Source organism: Perognathus longimembris, chromosome 23 (assembly GCF_023159225.1).
Source record: "Perognathus longimembris pacificus isolate PPM17 chromosome 23, ASM2315922v1, whole genome shotgun sequence".
Lineage (NCBI taxonomy): Eukaryota > Metazoa > Chordata > Mammalia > Rodentia > Heteromyidae > Perognathus > Perognathus longimembris.
The window spans coordinates 10488867-10509390 of NC_063183.1; the positions used below are offsets into that span (position 1 = coordinate 10488867).

The 20524-nt window shown below is 46.5% G+C and overlaps 1 protein-coding gene across 2 annotated transcripts in view; it reads right to left on the reverse strand.

The window, feature by feature from the left end:
- Nucleotides 1-20524, reverse strand: part of Shisa9 (shisa family member 9) — a 191826-nt gene that overhangs the window by 59207 nt on the left and 112095 nt on the right. The window lies entirely within an intron of this gene.

Genomic DNA, 20524 nt, shown 5'->3' on the forward strand with positions numbered 1-20524 from the left:
TAAAGAGGGAAGAAAGAATGGAGGGAAAGAAAGAAGGAGGGAGGGAGGGAGAGAAGGTGGGAGAGGGGGAAGGAAGAATAGAGGGAAGGAAGGGGAGGGAGGGAAGAAGGAAAGAAGGGAGAGAGGATGATGAGAGAGATGGAGGAAGGAAGGGAGACAGAAAAGGAGGGAAGGGAGAGATGAGAGGAAGGTGTTTGGCATCCCCCCGCCCAGCCATGATCCCCCTCAAAGTGCTGCAGGCTGCCCATATTAAAATGTCCTGATCTCAAGCTTCCCAGTGAACCAGACAGCAAGGGTGACTGTGAACACAGCAGAATTACAAACTTCAAATAAGGAACCAAACCCTGGCCACCTCACAAGCCATGACTCTTCTTTGCCAAATGTGACCTACTCACATGAACAGAAGGGAAATCATTCATCATCAGGGCAGCCATCATTCACACGTAAATAAGAGCCGCTGTCCCAGGAAACCCCCTATCTTCCTAAATGACGCAGACACTGCCTGTGTGAGGCATCCCCTCCAATCCCCAATGACTGAGAAAATCTCTCTTCAAGACGACTCCGTGCAGCCTTTGAAAAGCTTCCCATTAATTCCAAAGCCGCTCCCTCTCCCTTCACCTGCTGGTCAGATGTGGGCTCAGGAGAGGACTGGAAGAGCCCAAGAGAAGGGTAGAGCAAGGTGGGGGAAGGAGCCTGGGTCCCTGAATGACAGTGTGTATTGGCTTTGACCATCATCACTGAGGTGAGTTTGCACAAGTGCCAGTACAGAACATGTGCCCTTCATGATTAATGTGAGTTCGTAGGGCACTGTGGGTTCGGATGCACTGCACTGCAAACACCGTGCTCTCCTGTCTTCAATAGAACAAGAGACTTGCAGACCCCATGCTCAGGAGGATTCATGTCTGCCTCCCGGTGGGGTCTAAGACGGGCCCACAGCCAGAAACCCGGACCTCATCTGTGAGTCCAAGTAAGTCAGGGAGTAAGTGCAAACATCACAAACTCTCACAAATTCCTTTTCCCTGGCCAGTGGTGTGATACGAGTGCCGTGCGTGTCCTATCTTGTTCGTGACCATTTCCTTAACAATTCTGCAGGGTAGGGATAATTATGCTCACGTCACAAGGCAGAACAATCAGGAAAGAGCTTGAGACCTCCTCACCCAAGCTTCCTGGACCTGTCTTTAATGATGTCGTGATGTTTTCGATTGGCCAAAATGGAAGCCACAACGCTCACCTGATCAGCTCATTAGAAGAATGAAAGTAAACTAGATATAATACACCTAGGACATCCTGCAGATCTCCTAGTATTTCAAAGGTGCTAAAAAAAAAAAACACATCACCATTCTTCCCTTCTTTTGTCCATAATACCCATCTTACCCTTACCCATGGACTGGGCTCAGAAACTCAGCAGCAGGCAGAGGCGGCGTCCTCAAGTGACTCTGCCACTAGGGCCAGCCAGCGTTCATAAAACCCTCCATAGTATTTAAACTCCGTCTGGGCACCTAATTATCTTGATGATGCAGAACTCAAAATAGCACAGCCTGTGTGCACCCCAGGAAAGGTCCCGCTCACAGGCATGGGCCTATTAAGCAAGAGAAAAGCATCTAATAAAAGAATTTTAACGACTGCAGTGGGTAGCATGGCAGCGGCCGGCAGGTCAGCCTTGGGAGCTGGGCTTGGGCAGCCACCCTTCCTGCCCGTCTCAGCCTCTCCACAATGTTGAAGGTGAACTCCAGCCCCACACCCCCTCCACCAGCCCGTGCTTTGAGGACTGCAGATGAGCCCATTTCACAGACAAGAAGAATGTGGCTCCGAGAACGTTGGGACTTCTGGAATGTAATTCCTAAGCTCAGCCCACAGTTTCCTAGTTTCCTGGAAATCAGGTCATATTCAGAGCTCAAGAGCTTTCATCTTTTGGAGAAGAGCCAAAGGGAAATCCTTCAGGAGTTAGTCTGTAGGGTTTGCTCTCCCCAACCCTCCCCAGATCCCCATCCCCTTCTCTCTTTCTTTCTCCTTTCCTTCCTTCCAACTGCTCTTTCTCTTCACATATCTTCCTTTATTCTCCATCCCTCATTTCCTTCTCTCCCCTCTTGCTCTCTCTTCCTCCTCTCTCCTCTCCTTCTTTGTCTCCTCCTCTTCTTCCTTCTCCTTTCCTCCTGCTCCCCTTCCTCCTTCCTCTCCTTCTACTCGCTCCATACTGTCCCTCCTTCCTCTCCTCTATCACTCCCTCTCTCTCTCTGTATGTCTCTCTGTCTCTCTGTCTGCCTCTCTGTGTCTGTTTCTCTTTCTCTCCTCTCTCTCTCTCTCTCTCTCTCTCTCTCTCTCTCTCTCTCTCTCTCTCTCTCTCTCTCTCTCTCTCTCTCTCTCTCCTACTTTGCCTGGCCTGTGGGAATGTGTAGAGCAGTCAACAAATTTCTCCTTAGATAACTCACACTTGCTGGAAGGGGACAAAGAACAAAGGAGACAGCCCCAGGAGTGAGCCACTTAGGTTTCTACAAGCACAGAACCAAGACACCCTAAGAAGTCAGAGGGGGACTTGAAGTGGGCTTGTACAGAACAAGAAGGGGCCTGGACGGCCATGAAGGAGCTCCCTGGTAAGGCTTTCTCATCAAGGCCACCTCAGCCTCCCTGTCCAAACTGTGGTCCAAGCTGAAGATGTCACAATCCACACATGTGCGCTGCCAGGGCTCCAACAGTCTCTCCTGAACACCAGGTTCCTTCCTGGTACAATGAAATACCTAATATCTCGCCACCAGCCAGGACTTGTCTCAGAGACCCTTTCCCACCTAATGCCAATTTCAAATATCGATGATCATCTCTGAGACAGACTTCATTGTTAAGACAAAAACAGGAGGCAGTTTGCTGTCTGGCTGTATGCTGTCCCCGGTAATAAAAGTCATGGAAGCCATCTCGAGTGGCTCATGCCTACCATCTCAGCTGCTAAGGAGGCTGAGATCTGAGAGTCATGGTTCAAAGCCAGCCTCAGCAGGAAAGTCTGTGAGACTCTTCTCTCCAATTAACCACCAAAAAAAACAAAATCTGGAATAGGAGGGTGGCTCAACTGATAGAGCATTAGCCTTAAATAAAGAAGCTCAGGGACAGAACCTGAGTTCAAGTCCTAGGATTGGCACCCTGCCCCCCTGACCCCCCCCCCCAAAAGCCATGGAATGTCAGATTAACAATTAGCTAATATGCAATAGCCTCAGCACTAAGCACTGTTCAGTATTTGTGTGAGCCAAGTAATGAACAGTAAACATTTCTTCCCCACCTAGTATGTTCTTGCAGCAGACTGAGTTTTCCCCTGACTCAGAGTCTCATATCAAGGTAGTATTGCATCAAATTTGCAACCAACCAGATTTGAGTTACAGATTGTGGGGTGTTGGGTTAGACCTCTTAACTCTCCAACTCTCAATATTTTGTTTTCCCAAGAGTGGATAACCACCCCTAGACTGTAGGATTGTTGATCCAAAGAAGCCTCAGGAAATATCTCATCCAACACAGGACAAGAACATGGAGGAGGAAACTTGATGGCTTCTAAACAGCATGGCTACCAGTCACCACTGGGGTTCTGCCAGGTGACCCTCGCTTCTCATCCTCCAGAAAAGACGCAAAAACAGGAAGCACCACACAGTTACCCCAGAGGCACAGCATTAGGGATGCAAAGAGTCAGGTCTGAAGACACAACTCCTCCACCAGGCCCATTGGGTTTGGCACTGTCAGGAAAGGCAACAGTGAACCCACACCTCAGGTTAGTCCAGATCATAGTGGGAGCCAATGGGTTCCAAGTTTTCTCAACCCACCCGGAACCAATGGAGTCCAAGCTGTGTCTTCTTCCCTTGACTGTCTCTCTATCCCCTAGGAAGTGGTAAATTACTCATCGTGAGGGACTCCACATGCTTCACTTTCTAACAGATCCCATCTCACTCAAGCATGGGGAATGCACCCATACAACTGCCCCAATATCTCCCCAACTCACTCACCCCAGCTAATAACTCTGGCCAGGAAGCAACCTTTCTCCAAAGCCCTTCTCTCTCTTCTCAGCTTGCGAAAGCTCCAATTTGGTGATTGTTCATTAGCCTCCCCCCCCCCCCCCGACCCCCATTTAGACAATTTCCAACACACAGTGGAACCTTTACACAGTGTGAACAGCGTTGTCAATCTCTCTGCATTCGGCCTGGGCTAGGCATTAAGAGGTAAATTGACTGCACAGTGGGAGGGCAACTAGGAGCACAGGCTCCACGAGGTTCAGTCATGAGAAGAAGGGGCTGTGACAGACACCCGGACCCCAAAGAAGAGGCTAGGTCTGAGCCAGCACCACCTCCCCCAGCTAGACCTTCCCTCACCAATGGCAGAGGTCCAAGCTGTGGGGAGCCAGGGAGAGGGTGGCGAATAGAAGACTCATAAAGTCACCAGATCTATCTCCAAAGCACTTCCCCAGTGTTTGTCATCGCCTCCTGCAGGGTGAGAAGCCACTTAGACGTTTTGGTGGTGAGATATAGAGGGAGATGCCCAGGTCCCTATAGCTCTCCTGTAGTAGATCCAGAATTTGACACATGGCCCTGTTGCTTAAGGGATGAAGATTATGTCTTCTCTATCTTCCCAGATAGCTTCCTTTTCTGACAAACACGTTCCCAGAAGAAATGCTTCCTTCCTTTCCTGAATTCTTCCTGATTGGCCCTCTCTTGCCCAGAAGGAGCAGCTTTCCTTGGAAAGAAGTGCAGGATCGCTCACTCATCCTCTCCTACCATAACCCAAATGAGGCCTCAGGAGATGTCCAACACACACACACACACACACACACACACACACACACACACACACACACACTACCTCTACCTGTGTCATTCAACACAGCACTTTCTCCTCTGAGCGATCTCAGAGTGGCCTTTCTTTGCTCGACCAGGAGGAGTCCCAGCAACCCCACCACCCATCTCCAAGCCCACATCCTCCACAGGCAGCACTAATCGATTTCCCACCAGCCGCTCTTACTAATGGACCAGATTAGGCACTCAAGATTTAATCTTGTTGCCAGCCTGGGCTCAAGCCAATCACAGCTCCTAAATAAATGAATGAGTTTGTCCCTTTTTGAACCACAAAATCTCTTCTTCCTGCCTGCTCATTTCCCAAGAGAGCAGAAAATCAAACTGATCACATTCTGATGTGTCCATTTGTTATCTTGTCTCCTTTATTTTCTCTCTCTCCCTTCCCTTCCTCCCTCCCCTCCTTCCATTTCTCCCTTTTCCCCTCCCTCTTTCCCTCTCTCTCCCTCCTTCCCTCCCCCCTCTCTCTCTTCCATATGTTCACATACTGTCCCTCCAAGACAGGATGTGCTCTTTCTCAACTGTGTTCATGCTGTGTTTGAGTCATGTGACCGGCAACAAGTTAGCTTCTTCATCTGTCAGTAAACGAGACATGATGATAATATCTCCCCCTCCATTATCATTAGGAAGTTTAAAATAAATGCACAGGGCATCAAACAATGTCTAGCAATCGTGGTCAGTCCATAAACATCAACATCCTCCTTCCTGTTCCTCCTTTCTTTCTCCCCCCAGTCATCAACAGCACTGTGGGATATTTGTTTCCTATAGAAAAGTAGTGTTAAGTAACACTATGGAACAAACCTTCGAGTCCAGGGGACACTCTTACCTTCTTCTCTTTTGTTCTTTCTTCCAACTTTTGTTTGTTGTGGTACTGGCAATGAACCCAGGTCCTCACACTTGCCAGGCAAGCACTCTACTAACCAGTCCTTTAGCTGTTTAGTTTGTTTTTCAGATAAGACCTCTCTCTTTCATGCAGGCTAACTTCAGACCATGATCCTCCTAGCTTCACTTGTGGGTGGTCAGGATTACAGGCATGTCCCACCATGCCTGTAGGTAACTTTACTTTTTGTCCACTTGTTTTTGAGAAAATGTCCAAACATCTTAGAGACATCTCTCTCCTCTACCACCATCAGCGCCTGGCTGGTTTCCTACATTCCAGAGATTTTTCCTATTCTATTCCCCAGGAAGGGTGATTCTTTTCTCACCTTGGTAAGTTATAGCTTTTCAGAGATGGACCAGTCAACCATGTTGTATCCTGAAGGGACAAAAGAAGGAAGGCCTTTGGCTGGATGACAGTAACAAAGGCCTGCAGTGGCTGGACTTGTTGCACTCAGCGCCAATGCCAGCACCCGGGTAATCCTTTCTGAACCAACAACAGAGGGACTGGAGTCCTACTATGTGTAAGGCATTCATTAGGTCCACCAGCCTTTGTCCAATCAACTCTAGCAGGGATCTGTTGGCCACAAACCTGAGAGCCATGTCTGACATGGACTGAGAGTTGGTGGTACATGGCGTGCTGTTTAGATATTTTGTGTGGATGATCTCACTCACCCCTCAGAGAGTTCCCAGAAATGGGACAGTTATCATCATTGTCATCTACCAAGGAGGAACGTGAGGCTGAGAGAGAATAATGAGTAGGTCTTTTATACAGCCCTCTATGTGTGTGTCTCTATGTGTGTGTATCTCTGTGTAGGTATCTGTGTGTGTTGAATGCATGGCCTATTAGCACAGCAATAATGTTCATTATAACCAGAATAGATGCTGGCAGATATTGCTTATATCAAAAAGGGTATCCATTTTTCATATATATTTTCATATATATACATATATGTATGTATATATGTGTGTGTGTATATATATATATATATTAGATGATGTTAGAAATTTCCTACTGATATTTTAATGCCTGAATTTGTGTCTGAAAATTTAATAGGTGATTATCATGGGAAAGGCACAAAACCCAGCAGCAGAGGAACTGATCCAACCCACCACACATACTGCTTCCTTGCCTGTGGTGGGCCAGGTAACCACAATAGAGAGGCAGGAGACAGGATTCAATCCCCACCCAGAAAGGATCCCTAGATGTCTTTCACAATGGGAGAACACAGGTTGCTGGTGCCTCGGAAAGAAGTCTATATGCTTTGCAAACTGCCTATCCTACCACGTTGAAGGCACAAGTAAGGGATGGTCCTCCCTCTGCTTCCTTCCCTACAAGTGGCATCAAAACATGGGCACCATCCTCTGCGCTTCTCTCCTGAGAAGGGAAGGCAGCCTGTCCCAGCTTGGGGGGGGGGGGGTGCTTCTTGGCTGTTTCTTTTGGCTTCTTTGCCAACATTCCAGCTTTCCAGACCTCTCTCTGTCTCTCTTTCTCTCTCTCTCTCCCTCCTCTCTTCTCCTCCCCTTCATTTTCCTTTCATAAATATTTGCAAGAAGTCAGGCTGCTCTGTCTCCTTGAATTTTTCACACCTTGGTTTTGCCACCTTCATAGCAGAGCTGATTTGAGATAAATATTTATGTGTAAAAAATATGTTCCCCTGGTCCCCAGCATTCTCCACCCCACAAACTACCAATGAGAGGGAGGGGAACTTTAGGGGCATTGAGAAAACATGGCACCACTAAGCACCCTAGTGGAGTATAAACACCATCTATTTCATCCCTGGTCATGGGGAAAGAATGGCTGTGGGAAGTAATGGCTGCTTATGACAACATTCTCACCCCTGTAATGGGTCTTTGCAAATATGCCAAGGGACTCTAAGGCTCTGGGAAGAATTGTACCAGCTTCCACGGCATAACCTATACAGCCCATGGGAGCCCTGGAGGATGGGTACAACTCTGTATTCACACTAGTTTGAACAAACATTAGACATGTCCATAACATCCAATGGCCTGGCTGCACCTCCCCTTCCTGTAATCTCCTCTCCTTTAGGTGCCATGTGGAGGGCATGCCCACGGCTTCTTCCAGGGGCTACCATCTTCTCATCTCTGAGGTTATACCAGTTTGAGCCACCCCATCCCTCCTGGCCTCACAAGACCACAATGCCTGCCTCCTGAGATGTCTCTCTGTCTTGTTCCCATCCTTTCTGAAGCCCTTACTTTGGTCTCCAGGATTACTCACAACCCAGTCCTCAACGAAGAGAAGATAGATACATTTTAGCTATCCCTGATGTTAAAGGCAGATGAACAGGGTGGCTTCAGTCACATACAATTCTCAAAAATAACAACAAAATATCATCTGGTATTCAGTACCTGTTGGGTAATGACTAGGTAGTCAAGAGCTCAGTCATCTGTTTGGCTTGTACTAAACATGAACCCCACACATAGAGCCCTCGAGCTCTGACCAGGAAGAAAGCGATTTTGGGGGTAGCCCAATTCACCAACACAGCCAGTGGGGTCAACTTGCCTAAATGAAACACTGAACAGAGAGACTGTTGTCCACACCTTATGGGAAGCTATGAAGAGAGATAGCTTAAATTAATGTATTGATGACAATTAAAATGATTAATAATGAGTGCTAATAATCCCACTTGATGGCTATTTAATAACTGCATGTGATGTGTATGAGAAATAGTTACCAATTAATAATAAACATGAATTAATGGGCATGCATATCACCTCAAGTGGAAATGTGTTGTAGACAATCTATTAAAATGAAAAATAACTCACTAGAGACTAATTTTCTTTTAAATCAAAGTCTAGGCCTGGAGATGCACGTAGCTCAGTGGTAGACTGCAGGCCTCATATACACAACGCTCAGGGTTCAATCTTCAGTACTACAAACATAAGATAAACTTAAAATTCAATAAAAACAAAGAACATCTAGCTCTTCTTGTGATGACATCATGAGACTGCATGATGAGAGGCTTGAAAGAACAGTGTACTCAAAGTCAGAAAACTCAAAATCATCCCTCCACCCCCCCCCCCCCGCCACCGAAAAAAACCTGGGTAAGACCACTTAGACTTGTATAATCTTGAGCCAGAAACTTCCTCTCTGCCACCAGCACCTGGCTTCATAGCCACAAATCAGACTTCTGGCTCCCTTTCTAGGGGAGACTCAGAGGAGAAAAATCAGCAGCAAAGGTGCCATGGGCTACACTGTGCCAAGGACCTCTTCCTCTAAGGCAGTTGGTAGACCAGTCGTCTCTGCAAACCCCTGGGAGTTGCTAAATACCTCTGTACTAGCTGCATCAGGATCTGATTTTCTTCCTTTTAACCAGACCACACTCTGCAAAGAAACCCTCAAGCCAGTCACTAACCCAGAAGTGGAATGCACCTGAATTAGGAAGTCAAGAATGACTCCCCCATTCTTGCTGGCTGTCATGTGCCTCTGCATATGTGGCTCTCTACTGAAATGCTCCTCCCTCCCTCCCTCTCTCCTTTTTCCTTATCTGCTCTACTTCTTTCTCAGTCTTCAGAGCTCAGCTGAACTAAGCTCCAGGCAGTATTTCCAGGAATTGTCACTCACCTCCCAGCCCTCCTTAGGTCTCCTTCGATGCCACCTTACCCTGATCTACTGTAAGATCGACAGACAGCACACCTCCCAGCTGTTGGCAGAGAGCTCTGAAGGACACTACAGGAAGCATCTACAATGTACAATAAGCAATAGGTGGCACACAAACTGACTGTATCGGTTTCCTGGGCCTGCTATAACCAATAACCACCAGCTGCATGGCTGAAAACCACAGAACTTTGTTCCGTGGTTTCTAGAAGCTAGATGGCTGAAATCAAGGGTCCTCACTTGCACTAAGTGCATGTGTTGTGTGCCCACCAGGGGCCAGTAGTTGGGTCACACCCTGAATATCTACAGTATCTTCCTTGTTCAGCAATCCTGCAGGACAGAATTTGTCTTCACTGTGTGTGTCAGCTAGAGAAACGAGGGCTCACAGGTGGCAGAAAGCACTAGAGCCAGTATTTGAACACCAGGCAACCTAGCTCCATCTATACATTCAGTATGCTTTTAAAAAGGGCCCATGTGAACCAGGAATGATGGGATTCAAGACACACACTTTCCTAGACTGACACACATTCACTGAGGCTAAGCGTTGAGCTCCAAAGCCAGAGTTGCTGTACTGTTTGGCAGTCATGCAACACCTGTACCCCACCTCTCCCAAACACATTCCCAGGGCGAGGAATGTGGCTTAGTGGTAGAATGCTTGCCTAGCATGCCTAAACTCCTGGGTTTGATTCCTCAGCACCACATAAACAGAAAAGGCCAGACGTGGCACTGTGGCTCAAGAGGTAGAGTGCTAGCCTTGAGCAAAAAGAAGCCAGGGACAGTGCCCAGACCCTGAGTCCCAGGCCCCAGGACTGGCAACAAACAAAACCAAACACATTCCCATCCAAACCTTCAACCATCTCCTGACTCCGTCAGCTATGTCACTCCACCAAACTATAAAACACGGGGCTCTGACAAACTGCCACAGAGTCAAGAACTGGAAGAAATACCTCCAGAAGCACCTATGAACAAGTGCCCAGGGAGTTGACCTTCTTATGTGTCCTCCACCCCCACACCCACTCCATGCCAGGTAGAGTCCACCCACAATTTTCTTGACAACCTAACAAGGGTGTCTGGAGTTCCTCAGGAATAAGCTAATGTGTGTTTGAGTAAGAGACAGATATTTAAAAACTAAAAAATTAGAACATTGAGGTTAATAAAGTGCAGCAGTCCTAGCCCAAGAATAGTACTGCAGAGAAAATCCCAAGTAGAAGGGAAAAGGGGGAAATGAAAATGAAAATGTGTCTTGGAGATCCCAGAGTTGTCTGAACAAGAAGTGATATTTGAACTTGGCTTGTTTAGTTTCCTACAAGCACAGATGAAGACTACAGGTAATCAGAAAGCAAGGAATCAGGGGAGATTTATTCATAAGAATATCTACAGGAGAAGTAAGTTCAAGGACAACTAAAGAAAGAGTTACATTTGAAACTCAGGTAGGGCTATATCAGTCAGTTGATATAAACCAGTATGTTGGGTTTACCACTTACTGATATCCACTGATATCCAGCTTAGTCTGACTGGGCCATCATATGGTTTTATTATTGATTTCATTAGTACCTGGAGCATATGAGTTGTTGACTCCATGGATTATTACCCTTGCCACAGAAACCACATGAGAAAAGTGAGTGAAACAGAGCAGATATAAAATAGACACACGACCAGAAGGATGAAAACTGGATGGATACATAGATGTGATGATGATGGTGGTAGTGATAAAAATGATGGTGATGAATAGATATGCAGAGGATGAATGGATGGACCAATAGACAAAGAGAGGGACATATAAGTGGATGGATAGTTAGATGAACCAATAAATAAAGGGAGGTATAGGTGGTTGGTTGGTTGGATGGATGGATGGATGGATGGGTGATAGATAGAAGGATGAGGGATGGAGGGAACGAAGGAAGGAAAGAAGGGTGAGTGGGTATAGAGGGATGATGGATGGAAGGATGAGGGAGGGAGGGAGGGAGGGAGGGAAGAAAGGATATCAATATATGTTTGTATTTACTGAGTGAAAAAAAGTGAGAGGTGGAATGAAATGTAAAATATAAAACTAACATAAACCAACGCTATAAAGGTAATGTATACACTGTTTAATAAGTTTTAAATCTACATGTAAACATTAAGAGAGATGAGGAACTAGGCAGAGAGGGCACTGTGATGTTCATGATAATTGCGTGGTATGGAGGGGTGACACATAGCACTGGGGGAGAGACAATGCCTCTATGACACTTTCCTTCCTGTGTGATAGCAGCAGTAAGCATTTGAAGACATTCCAGGTAGTGGGAGCCTGAATGATAATTATCTAATTCCTTACGCTTTCTGAATTATTTTGTATGTCCTCAAAATAAATTTTAATACGGAGAAAATGAGGACTATGGGAAAACCTCAATGATTATGGCCTTAGTATTTATGAAGTCCCTGTGCTTTTTGGAACACCAACCATTTATTTCCAGGAACATTTTAACCAACACAGGTAATCCCCAGAAAGCCAGGCACAAGTCCAGGTTTATGACATCACCTCGGGTTTGATGAATGACTCAATGAATGCAATGAACAAATGACAGGAGATATTGGTACCCCCTGCTAGGGTTATTCAGGGAAGAAGATTATATTGACTGAGAATCGAATTAGTTGACCCTTGACAATGGCCACAAAGCTGTTTTCCTCCCTATTTTAGGGTCTGGGACTTTTTCCCAGTTTCTTTTGTGTTTAAGCCCTGCCTCCGTCATGGGTTCCAAGAACACAGCCAGAGAATCCAAATAAATGAGCCCAGTGCTTTCAGGACAATTTCAGCTCCTTGGCCGGGTCCCTGGAGCAACTGAATATTCAACACATTAACTCTGACCTCTCTGTCCAAGTTCCTTTACACCCGGCACAATAATGAGCCTTAAGGCAAGTAAGACAACATTCCCAGGGCCTCTGGTGTCCATTCCCATCCAATCAGTGCCAAGTCCAAAGAGAAGATGCCAAGTAACTCAGAGATGCTTTGGTGAAAACAAGATGATCCTCTCACACCTTAGAGTGAGAAGTTAAGCCCAGTCCGCAGTGGTCCAGATAGGCATTGCCTGGAATGTAGCATCTCACTGATCCTCACCACTGCTAGGCAACCAGGAGAACTCTCTTCCCCAACACACAGTAAATGCTCCATCCATACCCTGGCCATCATCACTATGACCTATGAAATTATTTTCCACGAAGGTTAATGGAGGCCTGGGAGCCAGGAAAACACATCCAAATCAGAGGTTGTACCGTCAAAGAGTTTAGATGGGGTAAAGATGAAAAGAGATCCTAAGCTCCAACGGCATGGAGTTCAGTCTAAGGGAAAAGCCAGCCTTCTAACGCATTCGCTGGCCCTTGCTAAGGTGATCTGGAGCCAGGACCCCAAGGAGGAGGCATTGTTATGCTCTCTGAAAGGAGTCAGGAAACATCTTCTCCTTCTCCCCACATGAAGATCTCTGGAAAGGATGCAAGATGCATTTTGGGCCCATCCAGACCCAGGAATCAGGACAATGATGGGCTCAGCCTATACGCTTGATCTCAAATTTACCTGAAAAGAGAGAGAGAGAGAGAGAGAGAGAGAGAGAGAGAGAGAGAGAGAGAGAGAGAGAGAGAGAGAGAGAGGGGAGAGAGGGAGAGAGGGAGAGAGAGAGAGGGAGACAGAGAGAGACAGAGAGAGACAGAGAGAGACAGAGGGAGGAAGGGAGGAAAGGAAGAAGGGAGGGAGGGAGGGAGGAAGGAAGGAAGGAAGGAAGCCTTTACAACTTTCTGGCCCTCAATAAGGGGTACAGTACAGAATCAAGTGTTCACTTGCTCAGAATTGACCCTAGGGGTTTCAATTCAGTAGTGGGAAATAAAGAACACATATGCTACAAATAATCCCCAGAAAAATATAAGGCATATCTGGAGAAGCCTCCTAAAACTTACATAATGGAAATGTATGGATGGCTAACAGAGAAAAAAAGAACTTTGCTCTTCTTTCTTCCCTCCTTCCTTCTTTTCTTCCACCTTCCTTCTCTCCTTTCCCTCCTTCCTTCCTTCAATTAAACAATGATGTACTGGATATTTCTGCCTAACAGACACCAGATTGCTTCACAAACTTAGCAAGAACAAAAGTTTTCTTTCTGGCATCTCTGATTCTGACTAACCATGGACCAAAACCATCCCACGCCCTTCAAAAACAAAAACAAACTTTACCCCCCTTGGGGTGTTTTTGTATTTTTGGTTGGTTTTAATGTTTTTAAGCACTGTTGCCATCTGGACTTCCATGGAAAGGTTGCTGGGATTGCTTTTAGAAGACAAACAGCAAAGAGAAAAGGCCGGGAAGTCACAGACCTAGCTTTGAATCCTGGATCCTACTTCCTGTGTATCTTTAGGCAAGTTTCCTAACCTCCCTGGTCTTCAATCCCTTTCATCTCCAAACACAAAATCCAAAGAAGGTCCAGGGACAGCAGCCTGAACACATGACAAAAGAAGACCCAGCTTTACCTAACCAAGGACAACCATTTGTTTGTTTGTTTTTTCCTGCCTTTTTGTTCTTTCTTTCTTCTCTCTCTTGCTTTATTCCTCCTTCCTTCTGATGAAAACCTGCTACATATTTACGGAAACAAAAGGTTAGGGAAGAGGATTAGATTTACCTAGAATAACACGAGATTGAATTTTTACCCATCTAATAGATCAATGTTATAAAAATGAAAAAAAAATTACATGGGGTGCCAGGGGCTCACACCTGTCATCCTAGCTACTCAGAAGGCTGAGATCTACGTCTCACAGGCTTTCAGGCCCATGAGACTCATATCTCCAATTAACTAACAAAATGCTATGGAGCTGTGGCTAGTGAGAAGACACTAGCCTTGAGCAAAAAATGCTCAGAAACAGCACTGTGAGTTCAAACCCCAAGACCAACACACACACACAAACACACACACACACACACACTACATTAGTAATAAAAAATAAATATAAAACAAGCAATATTTAATGCTATTCCTCCAACCTACATAGCCATCATGCTAAGAGTTTGCATAAATTATCTCAAAAAAAAAACAAACAGGGCTGGGGAGATAGCCTAGTGGCAAGAGTGCCTGCCTCGGATACACGAGGCCCTAGGTTCGATTCCCCAGCACCACATATACAGAAAAACGGCCAGAAGCGGCGCTGTGGCTCAAGTGGTGGAGTGCTAGCCTTGAGCGGGAAGAAGCCAGGGACAGTGCTCAGGCCCTGAGTCCAAGGCCCAGGACTGGCCAAAAAAAAAAAAAAACAAAAAAAAACAAATGGAGATACCATGAGATCCACCTAGTCCACTTTACAGATAAAAGAAACCAATGCACGGAATAGTTCAATAAATTAACCGATGACCTTGTACAACTAGCATTTGAACTCAGGACACCCAGTGCCCCACATCACCTTCTTCAAGCAAGGCAGAAGCTGCCGCTGCTTTTGCCTGCCTGGCTATGGGGATGCATTTCTTACAAGCTACACTTAAATGTGGGGAGCTGAGCCTTCAGTATGTCCTCAGTACCTTCGGGCCCATTAGGGAAGATCGGTAACCACTCTAAGGAGCCTTGCCCATGCGAACATCTGTTCGGTGTAAATTCATCTCTTGCCTTTTGGACATGCAAGGGCTCAGTTCAGTGCTGCCTGTCTGAGACCCAGCTCCTCAGCTCACAGTGGGCGCTGGAGGCCCGTGTCCCTCTCTGACTGTGCACCATGGCCTTCACCATAGCTCTTAGGCTGGCTCAGTGACCTTCCTGACATCCCCACTCCCCACCCTGGATAACCACCAGAAGGCCATTTCCCCATCTCCAGTCACCTCCGATTCTTGCTAAGGTTCCAGCCGTCCCCTCTCTGTGCTTTCAGATGTTGAAATTGATCCAAGCAGAGCTTGAGGCTGCAAAGGTACCATTCCTCAACGCCATGCCCTCATTCCAGAGAAACCTGAGGGGCTGGGTAGGGAGGGGGAAGGGGGGGGCAAAACGATGCTCTAATGCATACCTGCGACCAAAGTTCACTTTTCTAGCTCAACATTTTTTTTTTTTTTTGTCTCTTGCATGAAAAGCCCTTTCGGCAAGGAAAACTGCAGCTGCATTTACAGTTTCTGTACCAATCCTATCTGGAGGGGGAAAAAAAAGGAACCAAGTTCAGAGATCCACAGACGTCTTTGTGTTCCTCAGCGTAGCCCTGCTGGAAAGGCAACGCTGGGGGAGCAGCCAGGGGTGGGACTGATACAGCAAATGGCTGAGTGTGGGGGGGTGGGGGTGAGCATCCGATGCCAACTCAGCTGCAGCCCTGAGCCCAGAGCATCCCCAGCCAACAGGGCCCTGGGATATGACTAGAAGGACATTTTTGATATGGCATCCAACCTAAAGCCATCGGCTTCTTGGAAAGTTGAACATCATCTTACTATACTACCCAGAAGTCCTACCCTCTAGAAAGCAACTCAAGAGAAATGAGAGCACCAGGTCACACACAGACCTGCACATCAAGATGCGTATCGGAATCTCAATGCCCTCAAAATGCAAAGAGCCTGAGTGTTCCCCACCATGGGTAAGGGAGTGGACTATCTACTTAATGGAATATTATTCAGCAATAAAAAAGAAGGATTCATCCATGCTATAGCATGGATGGATCTCAATAACATTCCAAAGAAGACGCTAAACACAAAATGCCATAAGCTGCATGCCATCACTGACATAAAGTATCTAGGAAAAGGCAACCTATGTGGATGGAGACTAGATTGGTGGCAGAACAAGGAAAATCCTTCCTTCCTTGGTCAGAACAAGAGCTCACTGTAGACATGGCCCTGTGTACCCATCACCTAGGAAGAATGCAACAATGTACTCTTCTTGAGTTCCAATTAAAGTCCCAGAAAAGACATGGATTGGTCCATGGTCATGGACTACCTTTAGGCCAATCCCTATGACCTGGGTGATTCAGTATTCTGATTGGCCAGCCCAGTCAAGGTCATGGTGCTCTCCTTAGAGCTAAAGCTTAAGGCCAACCTTATCTGAGCTGTGTCAATTGAGGATAAACAGGATTTGATGCCAAGAAGGAAACAAAAATGTCTACTACATCTAGAATGCATCAGACACCTAACACGTGTCACCAGATTGAATCTTCCACAAGCACCTGAGGCTCAGAGTTTCCCAAAGCTAAGAAATGGAAGGAGATTTGAGATCTTACACCAAATGTACTCACTTCTGTGTGTGAGGATCTGGGCTGAGCTGCACTGGAGAGACACAGGAATGAAAAGTACTCCATCTTCGGGTGCTGATTTGCTCGTTTGTCATGAGGATACAATGTACCTCCAGGTGCTACAATCCACACCAACATCAGGGAGATATGGAACTTCATAGCCAGATTAAGAAAAATGAAAAGGAGTTCGAATCCCACCTCTGCAGGTTGCTAGCTGTACAATAGTCTTGCACCAATGGTTTGGGTCTTTTAAGCTCAAGTTCTTTGTCTGCAAGAAGCTGAAGTGGGGCAGGGCTGCAGGGACAAAGGCAACGAGGCAGAAGGAGCAGGGTGCATGTGGGGACAGAGAGATCAAGGCACCTAGAGGACTCAAAATAGAGCCCTAGGCAAGAAGGAACTGTGTCTAGGACAGAAGCCAACAACGACTTCAAACACCCAGCCAACCATTCTAGACTTCGCATTCAACTTGGGCTCCACATTTGCCAGCCTTGAATTTCTGTTACCCATAAGCCAGGTAGAGCCAAGTTGTCAATCAGGGAAGAAAAACAAAATAGCTGGGGAGCCTGAAAGGATGGAGCCTCTGAACCCCTGGCAACTCCCCTCAACAGCTGAGTCTGATTCCTGCTGACAGCACAAGCAATGGCCATGCCCAGAACGCAAACTGGCTGCTCCAAAAGTTCGGCTCCTTGTCTGCTGCTCTATTTCCCTCTCTTGCAGACTCGCTGCCATCCCGCTGGCAGGAGCCCAGCCCTCCCTCCTCCTGGAGTCTCCCCACAACTAGCCTAATTGGGTGGCTGCAGGAAGCCCCACGGGGGATATCCTGCCCCTCCCCCTCTCCTGCAGAGCCTCCCAGCAAGAAAAGGCTTTGCAAAAATAAAAAATAAAAAAGGAAAAGTAGGAAGCAGAGGATTGGAAGATCTATCCTGTGGTGAGCAAGGGAGAGGAAGGGGGACAGACTGAAATGAAGACAGGACCTGCTTGGGTTACACACCACAGGGCAGCATACCACACACTCCCCCCAGCCCACCCACCCACAGACACCTCCATTCCTCAGAGGCCCCCCGACACTTCCCCAAGACAAAAAGCTCAGTTCCTTTCCTAGCTGTACGCTCCCAAGGAACAGTCCAAACTCTTAATAATACAAAGGAGGCCTGAGCAGTGGAGAAAGGTAACAGTCATAGGAACTAGCTTCCATCAGGCACCTAAGTGCTTATGTTTAATATGTGATTTTTTTTTTTTTTTGTGGTGCTGGAGATCAAACCCCAGAGCCTTGTACATGCCGAGCAGGTGATCTATTACTGAGTGGATACATCCAGCTTGGTACAATTTAATTTTGTGACTACATGTACTGGATAGTTAACACCACTCATGTCTTAATCAATCTAGATCTTTTCAACAGCCCTACAAAGGTATATGTATGCCCATCTTACAAGTTTTTTTTTTCTTTTAAAGAAATGATGCTGATTTAGTTAGGACATCATGATGGCATATCTGTTAAATAATGGAATAGAAAAGCAAATTAAAGGGGCTGCGGATATGGCCTAGTGGCAAGAGTGCTTGCCCCGTATACATGAGACCCTGGGTTCAATTCCCCAGCACCACATATATAGAAAATGGCCAGAAGTGGCACTGTGACTCAAGTGGCAGAGTGCTAGCCTTGAGCAAAAAGAAGCCAGGGACAGTGCTCAGGCCCTGAGTCCATGCCCCAGGACTGGCAAAAAAAAAAGAAAAGCAAATTAAAACTCATTTATGTTTTAATTTACATAGACACACAGACACAGACACAGACACAGACACACACACACACACACACACACACACACACACACACACACACACTGAACTTCTAGCCATGCCTGTGGCTCAGCCCATAATCTTAGCTACTCAAGAGGCTGAGATCTGAGGATTACAGTTCAAAGCCACCACAACAGACAGATTCAAGAGACTATCTCCAATTGACCATCAAAAAGCCAGAAGTGGAGCTGTGGCACAAATGGTAGAGCTATAGCCTTGAGTGAAAAGCTAAGCAAGAGTACAAGGCCTTGAATTTAAGTACATGTGCGCGCGCGCACACAGAGAGAGAGAGAGAGAGAATAAATTACTGTGCTTCTTTTTTCTTTAACAACCTCTGGGTTTCAATGAATCAGTCATCAATGATCCTACTTCCAATATGTCCCAAAGTCCCCTTGTGCCCATTTGCACCATCAGAATTCCCTATCTGCAACCTGAGCCAAGCAAAAATCTGTCTTCTCTCTGAAGAGTCACCTTGTCTTTCCAGTTCATGGTAGAGCTGGGCTGCATGTCATGTGTACCTCTGCTTCCTTCCACTTAGCATGCCAGGAGCCCGGGAAAGGCAGGTATTCAGATTTCATAAGCTTCCAAATCTCCAAATTATGTGCCAGTATACAGATACACCACCGATCACTTATGCATCCGCTGATTGATTGACATTTGAGTTGCCTCTACCTTGGAGCTATGATGAATAATGTGTGTATGAATATTCATGAGCATGTCTCTGTGTGAACATATGTTTTCATTTCTCTCGGGCAGATTCCTTGGAGGGAAAATTGCTGGGTGGTAGAGTAAGTTTCTGTTTAACAGTTTAAGGAACTTCCAAAACTGTTTTTCCAAAGCTGCTGTACCATTTTTTACCTTCCCACCCAAGTCCATCCCATTCAGTCCTACTACACTCCTGCCTGGAAACCAAACCTGATGCGTTCATGTGGGGAATGGGGAAACTGGATGTGTGGGGGTACGCTTTCACATGAGTTGATTGGCATGATGACCTGACTGGGGATGGAGATGAAGGCAACAGGCTCTAACACCCCAAGAGAGAGAGGGAAAGATAGGGATGGTTCAAGAACCAGGTGCCTGGCTTCAAGAGCAAGGTAGGGAAGGGCAGATGGAAGAATCATTATGCTCTTGTGCAAAGCCACAAGCAGCCTTTGAAGTGTGGAGCCTTGAGGCTATCCCAGAGCTCTGGAAACCTTTAGTTGTCCTGAAGATCCTGAGTTGATAGCTTCATGACACCAGAAGACAGAGTGTTACAATGATTCATGGCTCCCTCAAGGGCTTGTCAGCACTGACAATGAAGCCTTGGTCGGTAGAAGAGAAAACATGGTGGTCAATGTGACCAGCCAAAATCAAGAATGCAACAAACCTATCACAAGGATTCTCACGCATCACAGAGGTGGGGGAAATGTCCAGGCAGGAGAAGAGCTTTTTTAAAGTCCTCTATGGGAAAACAAAGATAAGAGCCAGAATATATAGGCAGGTAATATTTCTGTGACCCAATATGAACCATGCTCAGGAACCCAGCTGATTCTCACTTGAGACTGTTTCGTCAGTCATGGGGCTTGAACTCAGGGCCTGGGTTCTATCCCTGAGCTTTGACTTCTGTGCTCAAGATGAGGGCTCTACCACTTTTGAGCCACAGCTCCACATCTGGTTTGCTGGCGGTTAATTGGAGATAAGACTCTCATAGACTTCTTGCCCAGGCTGGCTTCGAACCATGGCCCTCAGATCTCAGCCTCTTGAGAAGCTAGGATGACAAGTGTGAGCCACCAGCCCCTGGCTTAACATGAGACTCTTCCAGACCCTACCTCACTCTTGAAGCCAGGCACCTGGTTCTTGAACCATCCCTATCTTTTCCTCTCTCTCGGGGTGTTAGAGCCTGTTGCCTTCATCTTCATCCCCAGTTAGGTCATCATGCCAATCAACTCACATGAAAGTGTCTCCCCACACATCCAGTTTCCCCATTCCCCACACGAATGCATCAGGTTTGGTTTCCAGACAGGAATGTAGTAGGATTGAATGGGATGGGCTTGGGTGGGAAGGTAAAAAATGGTACAGCAGCTTTGGAAAAACACTTTTGGAAGTTCCTTTGCCATTAGTTTCCTTCTCATTCGCCCTGCTCCCTCCATTCACCTGCCCATGGGACGAGAACAAATGTGTAATAATTCACCTCAGAAAAAAATCATTTCCCCCTATGAACAACCAAAACGCTATAAATCAGGCTGGC